Here is a 7,022-nt window from a genome sequence, read left to right as displayed (position 1 = left end):
CCTCAGTTCAAAATGCAGAAATCACCGGTCTTCTGTGTCCTTCGCGCTGGGAGTTGGAGACTGCAGCTGTTCCTATTCGGCCATCTTGCTCCGCCCCGCCTCATTTCTTTATTAGAGCTCTAAGTGTATCTTCCTTTCTTTCCCATCTTTTTTTTTGCCATTGTGCATTGTCAGAGTAAGTGACCACAATTTGTAGATCATCTACTACCTTGGGAACTTATGTTGGCAAGAACTAATAATGGCCATTTAGTGTGAAGTTTTGTATTGTCAGGAAATAAGTGTTGAGAATCAAGTATGAATTATGTGTGTGTATTAGGTGTTTAGAAATTTGTGTAGTTAATCATTCTCATGAATACTAAGGTGAATAAATGTTCTCAAGTTGGGTTAATGGGTGTGTCCTGAAATACTGCTCCTTCAGCTCTCACAGTACCTTGGGGCAATTAGTTAAGGTCAGTCAAGGTGCCAAATAGATTTTGTTGGATTATGGCATGGAAAGTGGTTGAGAAATTCTGTAGTGGGGTAAGAAAATTGTCTTTGTCCAGGAGTTCTGCAGTGGAGAAGACAAAACTCAGTGCTTAACTCATAGGTTAAGGATGGTTTTTGTTTTTGTTTTGAGGTAGAGTCTCGCTTTGTCACCCAGGCTGGAGTGCAGTGGCATGATTTCAGCTCACTGCAACCTTTGAATCCCAGGTTCAAGCAATTCTCCTGCCTCAGCCTCCTGAGTAGCTGGGATTACAGGTGCATGCCACCAAGGCTGGCCAATTTTTGTATTTTCAGAAGAAATGGGATTTTACCATGTTGGCCAGACTGGTCTCAAACTCCTGACCTTGTGATCCACCCACGTCGGCTTCCCAAAGTGCTGCGATTACAAGTGTGAACCACCACATCCTGCCCTCAGCATGCTTTTGATTTAGCCAAATAATCAAAGCATTGGTAAAGAATTGAAGATTGGAAATTACCCCTTTTTCACTAAGGGAAGCAATAGAGAAAGAATTCCTGGAGGTAGATCTTCAGTTTACATTAGTCTGAAGATGATGAAACCTGTAGAAAACTTCATTTCTGAAGACAAAGCTCAAATTCAAGGTTGTGAGGAGCGCAGTCACCGCTTTTGTTAGGGGCAGTTGTGACAGTTATTGCAGAAACTGACAATGCAAAACCTGTATTACATAGAGAATGTGCAAGTGCCTTGGAAGACACTGCAAGGATTGGGTGCTGGAGCTGTGCTGGACCTGCCATCATCACCAGAGTGCAGCAGGTGTCACCAGAAGGAGAATCTCCACTCTTGCCATCACTAACAGCACTTGACTTTGTCCCACTCATAAAAGATTTTGGAAGTAATTAAAGGTGCTTAATGGTTCCTCATTTTAACATAACGTTACTTGGCCTGACCTTGGACCATGCATGAGTCTTTGGATGGGACAATTCAAATCACAGACCACATGACAAAAGAATTTTGTGGCCATCAGAACTGTCTCCTTAAACACACCATGGGTGCACTGTGTCCTCAGCTTGGTGAAAAGTAGATGTCACATGTGAGAAGACAGTGGAGCCAGGCAAGTGATGGAGCCTTGAAGAGTGAGAGGTGGCAGCTGGCTCTGTGAGGAGGATGTGAAATCCTCCATGGTACGAACAGATGCCAGCAAAGGAGGAGAGGATGGGCAGAAGAGGAGGCTAAGCAGCAAGTGAATAGATGCACTTGACCTCAGAGGAGGAGAGTCCCATGTCTTTATTGGTAGTATTCAAATGTGGTTCATACTGGAGTTATTTTCTGTGGCCAAATGGTTCAACTACTCTGAAATCCATGGGCAGGAGGAGGAGGGGAACAACTCCTACTAAACCTTTGAGATGCTGAGTTTTCTTTTAAAGTAAAGGAAATATTACAAGATTTTCTGAAACTACCAACCTTTAGCAATATTTTCAGACCTTCTCCAAAATTTTCCTTTGTCAGCAATCAGAGATGACCTTTATCGGCAATCAGAGCTGACCTCCACACTGAGGTGAGTCTTCCACTCCCCTTACCCTTTTCCTTTTCTCTCTTTCTCTCCTTTCTTCATCCAGTACCTCCAGGTAGCCTCCATTGTCTCCAGGTCGACTTTCATCCTTATCCACAACTCCTCCACACTTGTCCTGAACACCTGTTCATCCTATATGCCTTTATTTTTATTTTATTTTATTTTTGAAACAGAGTCTCACTCTGTTGCCCAGGCTGGAGTGCAGTGGCATGATCTCAGGTCTCTGCAACTTCTGCCTCCCAGGTCCAAGGGATTCTCATGCCTCAGCCTCCCAAGTAGCTAGGACTATAGGCACGCACCACCACACGCAGCTGATTTTTGTAATTTTTGGTAGAGATGGGATTTCACCATGTTGGCCAGGTTAGCCTTGAACTCCTGACCTCAGGTGACCCACCCGCTTCAGCCTCCCAAAGTGCTGGGATTACAGGTGTGAGCCACAGTGCCTGGTGCATGATTTACTATTTATAAGAACATCAGCTTACTACTTGTGTACCATTTATCCCTGTATTTTAGTTGGAAGTTACTGAGGTGGTATGAGGTTTGGTGACTACATCTGGACTCTCAGGGAAATGGCCAAGTTGTTCAGATTTTCAACTGTATTATGTGAGGTTTTTTGTCAGCTTCTTTGTTTACTACTGTGAAATAAGTTATAAAGGGAAATTTTTTAATAAAAAGAAATAGATTCAGGTTGAGCGTGGTAGCTCATGCCTGTAATCCTAGCACTTTGGGCCAAAGTAGGTGGATTGCCTGAGCTCAGGAGTTTGAGACAATCCTCAGCAACATGGTGAAATCCCGTCTCTACTAAAATACAAAAAAAAAAAAAAAAAGTAGCTGGGAATGGTGGTGGGCGGCTGTAGTCCCAGCTACTGGGGAGGCTGAGGCATGAGAACTGCTTGATCCTAGGAGGCAGAGGTTGCAGTAAGCTAACATTGTGCCACTGCCAGCCTGGGTGACAGAGCAATACCCTGTCTAAAAAAAAAAGGAGAAACAGATTTACTCAGGGAAGGGGATCCATTGTTAGTAAAACATATGTAGTACCACATGCTTTTTGGTCTCCTAATGACTTATCAAACTGCAGGGTTTTTGGCATTGTAATGTATTCAGTTCCACATTTATTCATTCAAGAATTGAAGACTTTTTATATCCCCATTATGTGCCAAGTACTGGGTGGGACAGTAGGTGACAGAGGTGAACAAATCTCTGATCTCAGGATTTCGCAGTGGATGTTGGAATTTAGTGCCATTTAGCTTCATTCGATTCTGCAGTAGTCCCAAGATTTTCCAAGATCATCCTGACCTCCAGTGCCTGGTTAATTCAACTTCAGAATATATCCCAGAGTCTGTCCGTCTTCACTCCTCATTGGTGCCACCCTGGACCCATCTGCCATCATCTTTCACCTGGATTATCTCCATAGTCTCCTAACTGGTTTCCTTGTTTCCGTGCTTGCCTCTTTCAGTGTACTGTCTCTCTCTTTTTTATTTTTATTTGAGACAGAGTCTTGCTTTGTTGCCAAGGCTGGAGTGCAATGTTGTGATCTTGGCTCACTGCAACCTCCGCCTCCTGGGTTAAAGTGATTCTCCTGCCTCAGCCTCCCTAGTAGCTGGGATTACAAGCATGAGCCACCAGGCCTGGCTAATTTTTTGTATTTTTAGTGGAGGCAAAGTTTTGCCATATTGACCAGGCTGGTCTTGAACTCCTGGTCTCGAGTGACCCACCTGCCTCGGCCTCTCAAGTGTTGGGATTACAGTCATGAGCCACCCTGCCCTCCCAGTCTAATCAGTATGACAGTTAGAACAATCCTTTTACAGTGAAATTTAGATCATGTTTACACCTCTGTTCAAACTCTCCAGGAGCTTTGTTTTCTATGTGATCTGGTCCCCTAGTACCTGTCTCACTGTGCTTCCTGCTGCTCTCCTGCTCTTACTCCTCTTTATAAACACTGAGCTCATGGTGTTTCCTTTAACATGCCAGGCATGCTTGACCTTGTCCTGTCTCTGGAGCTTGCTGTTCCCTCTGCCTGGAACAGTCTTCCCCTAATGTCTGCATGACTCACTCTCACTGCTTTGGATTTTGGCTCAAAAGTCACCTTATCAAGGGCCTCCGGGCTGCTCTGCATTAAATACATCCTCAATTCATATTTCCTATTTGATATCTGACTCATCTTCCTCTTTCACTAAAATGTAAGCTCCGTGAGGGAAGGGATTTTGTCTGTTTTGCTCTGTTGTATACCTAAATACCCAGAAGGTGCTCAGTAAACATTTTTTGGTTGAATGACTAAATCAGCCTATTAATGAATCAATCAGTGTCCTCTGTAGTGGGGACTTCTCATACCAGTAGTGCATATCTATATGATAGCTGGTGTAAGGAGGGACATGGTCAGAATGGCTCTGTGTGGAGTAGTTTTGCTTAGCATAAACCCAGCAGGCTCCTACTGGGGTTAAGCCACAGTCTTAAACTTATTAGTATTAATTTATTTTTTCTTTTGAGGTAAAGTGTTGTTCTTGTTGCTCAGGCTGGAGTGCAATGGTGTGATCTTGGCTAACCACAACATCTACCTCCTGGGTTCAAGCAATTCCTGCCTCAGCCTCCCGAGTAACTGGGATTACAGGCATGCACCACCACATCTGGCTAATTCTGTATTTTTAGTACAGACAGGGTTTCTTCATGTTGGTCAGGCTGGTCTCAAATTCCCCACCTCAGGTGATCTGCCTACCTTGGCCTCCCAAAGTGCTGGGATTACAGGCGTGAGCCACTGCACCCAGCAAGTATCACTCTTCAGTCATAAAGTCAGAGGATGTTAAGATTGGAAGGGATCTGGGAGACTATTTGGTCCACTTTTCTCATCGATGAGAGAATAACAGAGCCTTGAAAAGTAAGTTAAGTACCCACAATCATAAAGCTGTATGGGTCAATCTGAAATTAGGCTTCTGACATCAGATTCTGTAGTCTTTCCTGTATATGTTCTCCCCAGACTGAGACAGTTCATGGGCCTTCAGGTTTGACAATTTCCTCTCCAGTCTCTAAACAGGAGCTTTTATCTGGACATTCTAGGTTAGCATAGATGGACAATGACCCTGCCATGTGTAGAAAATCCCAAAGGTTAACCACTGTCAATGGGAACTACCCCAGATGTGTCAGGAGCACCACAGGCATGCTCACTCCTCCATTCACTGGAGCTGTGTAGGGTGGAAAGGAAACCCAAATCAAGACCCTTTACTGCTTTAGTTGTTTTACTGCCTGTCACAGTCCAATGTGTCTCCATTTACATTCAGATTTTTTAATAAATTGTCAGACCAGCTGCAGACCCTTTGGGCTGGAAGTCTTGATCATACCAACTGTTCCTTTTCTTTTCTTTTCTAAGTCTTGATCATACCAACTGTTCCTTTTCTTTTCTTTTCTAAGTCTTGATCTTACCAACTGTTCCTTTTTTTTCTTTTCTTTTCTTTTCTTTTCTGTCTTTTCTCTTTTCTTTTTTTTGAGATGGAGTTTCACTCTAATTGCCCAGGCTGGAATGCAATGGTGGGATCTCAGCTCACTGCAACCTCCACCTCCCAGGTTCAAGCGATTCTCCTACCTCAGCCTCTCAAGTAGCTGAGATTACAGGCATGCGCCACCACGCCCAGCTGATTTTTTGTATTTTTAGTAGAGACGGGGTTTCTCCATGTTGGTCTCAAACTCCCAACCTCAGGTGATCTATCCATCTCAGCTTCCCAAAGTGTTGGGATTACTGTCGTGAGCCACCACGCCTGGCCACCTGTTCATTTTCTTGGTAAACTTCCTTCAGTCATTTGTGTGTAGCCAGTCTATTGTGGAGTTGTCAGAGGGGTATAGAGCCTTCTGTTTTGGGGACAGTCATTTCTCCCTGTGCAACATGTCCTGAAGCTGGCCTGTCTTCATCCTCTTTCTAAATGTGTGTGGTCTTTTGTTACGCAGGTAAAGTGAAAGAGGACTCCTAAAGAGAGAGAAACTCCTCCAGCATTTGCTGAAACATGTTTCTGAATTGACCAAGATGTAATTGGGATGGCATGAAAGAGACCAAAATTTATTTAATTTCTTGCCATCTGGTTTGTGATATATGGTGCTCCAAATTGAATTTAGAAGGGACTTTGATCATAGGTTAAGAGGTGTCATATTTGTTTGTCCGTTTGTTTTGAAACAGAGTTTTGCTCTGTCACCCAGGCTGAAGGGAGGTGGTACGACCTCGGCTCACTGCAAACTGTCTCCCGAGTTGAAATGATTCTCTTGCCTCAGCTTCCCAAGTAGCTGGGAACACAGGTGCCCACCACCACGCCTGGCTAATTTTTGTATTTTTAGTAGAGACAGGGTTTCATCATGTTGGCCAGGCTGGTCTGAAACTCCTGACCTCAGGTGATCTGCCCTCCTGAGCCTCCCAAAGTGTTGGGATTACAGGCATGAGCCACTGCACCTGGCTGAAGGTGTCATATTTAATTCTACTCTCTGTGACCTCTCTTAAATACTATCATGCATGAAGCCCACGGTTTTGCTGCATCTAGTTTTACTCAAGCAAAGGCTCTGGACTTTCATACTGTACACTGATGTATTCTAGTTTGCATCTGAAATGTACTCTGAGGATGGTGACTTGCAGACAGCCATTTCTGGATCGAGGGAAGTTGAAGTCTGCTGAGTATAGGAACCATACCACCTAGAGAACTTAATTTTGGTTTGGTTACAAAATTTATTTTAGCTTAGTTTTCTTACATTAGGTGGGCAAAATAAGAAAGAACAGAAGGCTGGGTGCACTGGCTCATGACTATAATCCCAGCAATTTGGGAGGCCAAGGCAGGTGGATCACCCAAGGTCAGGAGATGGAGACTAGCCTGGCCAACATGGTAAAACCCTGACTCTACTAAAAATACAAAAAAAATTAGCCAGGTGTGGTGGTACATGCCTGTAATCTCAGTGACTCAGCAGGCTGAGGCAGAGTCGCTTGAACCTGGGAGGCAGAGGTTGCATTGAGCCGAGATCACACCACTGCACTCCAGCCTGGGC

This window comes from Colobus angolensis, unplaced genomic scaffold (genome assembly GCF_000951035.1).
Source record: "Colobus angolensis palliatus isolate OR3802 unplaced genomic scaffold, Cang.pa_1.0 Scaffold333, whole genome shotgun sequence".
NCBI classification, from domain to species: domain Eukaryota; kingdom Metazoa; phylum Chordata; class Mammalia; order Primates; family Cercopithecidae; genus Colobus; species Colobus angolensis.
This window is presented reverse-complemented; position numbering follows the sequence as displayed.